General features: G+C 38.3%; 1 protein-coding gene across 1 annotated transcript in view; it reads right to left on the bottom strand.

Moving 5' to 3' along the window:
• The window catches only part of raver2 (ribonucleoprotein, PTB-binding 2), a gene marked incomplete in the record, with an annotated part of 133,137 nt that overhangs the window by 129,313 nt on the left and 987 nt on the right, over positions 1 to 2,837 (bottom strand).

Here is a 2,837-nt window from a genome sequence, read left to right as displayed (position 1 = left end):
ATACATACAGTATATTGGTTATAAAATGTGAAGTCGCTCTGCGGCGTTTGACAGTGAACGTTTAAAGTGCTTGCATGTAAAAGCTAAAGGCGTAGCTTTCATTGAAGGAATGCACATCAGAGTTTAGACCAGGGGTCTGCAATCTGCGGCTCTGGGGCCACATGTGGCTCTTTGGTCCCTCTGCAGTGGCTCTTTGAAAATATGGCCAAACATAACAGAATATATTTTTGTTTTTGATACCCACAACATACGTAAATCAATTTATATGCAAATACTGTGCGTGATCAATACTACTAACACAAAAAGTAAAGCATGTTAGYGCATGCTAGCCTGTTGTGTACTTAAAAAAATCTGACTGCTTCGTATGATCTTTTTCTCAAACCCATCAGAATTGCCTTTCAAAAATTTGAAGACTACATAATAATAATTAGACAAAACATGCCTGAATAGTTCAGTTGTACTAGTTGTGAAATTCAGTACAAACTATACGGTATTTTTCTCATTTACATGAATATCGTATTTTCATTTGTCCTGATGTGTAGTTGTAATAATAAACTATAAAATTCACGATATATTTTTTAGTTTTATAATGTCACCTCCACTGGCCATAAAGGTTCCTGAAAAGGCCTCAAAAAGACCCACGGACCACCAATTGATAATCACAGTTGCAGCCTGTTTTGCCTGTTAGACCAAGAAAGTCCTTTGGTCCGGACCAAATAGCGGACTTTTTTTTTCCCCCTTTGGTGCAGTTTGAATTCATATCGCGCTTTTTGCAAGCGGACTAGAATTTATAAAGAAAGCCACCCGGGTGACGATCATTGTTCCCATTGGACAGAGATGATGGGGGCGGGACAGAGCACAGACCCAGAAAAAAAATGTTAATACAACTGACTTAAGAACATCAAGAGCAGCTCATTCAGTGGTGGTTTTGTGATGATTTACTTATAATTTTGGGACGGCGTTGTCAAATGTGTGCCGCAACCTAAAGGAGACAAGATGCTCCGCATTCTCTGACCTACAACAGCTCATTTTTTTTGTAGCACGTTGTTAGCATTAGCAACACCGAAGGGCGAATGTTGCTTAGAAACGGTGGCTCATGAAGTCCAAAAAGGTGCATGTTTCCTGTAGTTGGGTTCGAGGCCGGTCTGTATTCACACCAGAAGTGAACCACACCAGTGTTTGTTTGGAAGCGGACTGAGACCACCTCAAATCTGGGTCTCGGTCCGGTTATTTGGTTCGGACCATGAGTGTATTCACGCATAAAAGGTCTGGACCAACGGGGGAAATGAACTCTGGTCCATTTAAAGTAGACCAAATGTGTCAGGTGTGAATATAATATCACGATATATCGCCTTTTTTTAATCTAAAAAATTTTAAAATTTAAAAACTGAATATAAAGAGAACGCCCTGCATTACATGGTAAAATCTGATTAAATTWATTTTATTTTTATGGACTCTGAACAAGTGTGAGAACTGCATCTACACATCACATTTCTTCTTACAGCATCACGATATTTCAGTGTATCGACTAGGGCTGTGTATTGGCAAGAATTTGGCGATACGATACATATCATATCAGGGGTCACGATACGATATATCCCGATATATTGTGATACTGAAAGCAAGGCAATATATTGCGATATATTGCGATTTTTTTTGTCCAAAATTCTATTAAATAAAAACCTCTTACTGAAAAAAAAGAAGAAAAGCTAATGTTTACTTACAATGCTAACGCTACCCTTACTCTCTGGCGCTCAAGAGGTAGAGGAGCCAAATGTCTGGCTCACTGCTGCCAACTAGTGGTCAGAGGCTGAACTACAACATAAAAATGAACAGTTGGCAAGAAGGTTGACATTTTAAACCTTAATTAAAAATTGATGCAGGGCTTTAGCATATCCATACAATATCGGGAAATAAAATATCGTGATATTTCAGTGTATCGATATTTTCTTACACCCCTAGTATCGACATTTCCTTACACCTTTACACAGTGATACCAATACTCAGTAAGATTTATTATAACCACTTATCAAGCTCAGAGTATGTGTTTGGGTTGACTCTCCTCTACAACCACATCACATTTTAACCCAGCGTTTTCTAAACTGAGTTCGAATCGTTTTTGTGTTTGCTAATATCGATGAGCTGTGACGGCCATCTTAAAGTCAGCCGTAGCTGCGCGTCCAATCATCGCTTTCTATAAGTTTCATTAAAATCCATCCAGGACGTTAGAAGATATTTTGCTAACAGACAAACACGGTCAACACTAACAGTTATTGCTTCAGTTTTGAGCGGAGATCTTGTGCAAATCACTTGAAGTTTGTGTTGTGACAAGAAGTGATTCAACTGTAACCATTTTTAGTGAATTAAAATCGCCACCAAAAGTTAATCAGCTGCAGATTAATGTCAAGTAATTAACAACTGAGATTCATTTAAGTCCATGCAGTGGTTTGTGAGATATTTTGCTAACACTCCAGACAAACAATAACCGTTCAGCCTCTGGCCATAATGATTTGTTTTGGCTCGAAGTGTTTGAAACGTGCAAAGTCAAGCCTTGTGGATTTGCACCTGCCGTGTCTGCAGGAGCCACAGCTCATTTCTTACATCGTTCACATTCTTTCTGCCACTCTGAAGCCGTGGGTGGGAAATTTAAACTAAATGGTATAGAGCTGAGCTGATTACAGCCTTGATTGGGTTTCAGCATGCATTATACACAATAAATACTCCAGGGTAATAATAAAAATATATATAAATAAAATACTGTAGAAAACGAGTGTGTATATATGTCTGTGTGTGTATATACTGACAATATTTATGAATGTAGGCATGTATGTATGTAT

This window comes from Austrofundulus limnaeus, unplaced genomic scaffold (genome assembly GCF_001266775.1).
Source record: "Austrofundulus limnaeus strain Quisiro unplaced genomic scaffold, Austrofundulus_limnaeus-1.0 Scaffold113, whole genome shotgun sequence".
NCBI lineage: Eukaryota > Metazoa > Chordata > Actinopteri > Cyprinodontiformes > Rivulidae > Austrofundulus > Austrofundulus limnaeus.
Note: the sequence above shows the minus strand (reverse complement) of the source record. Positions and strands in the feature narration are given on the sequence as shown.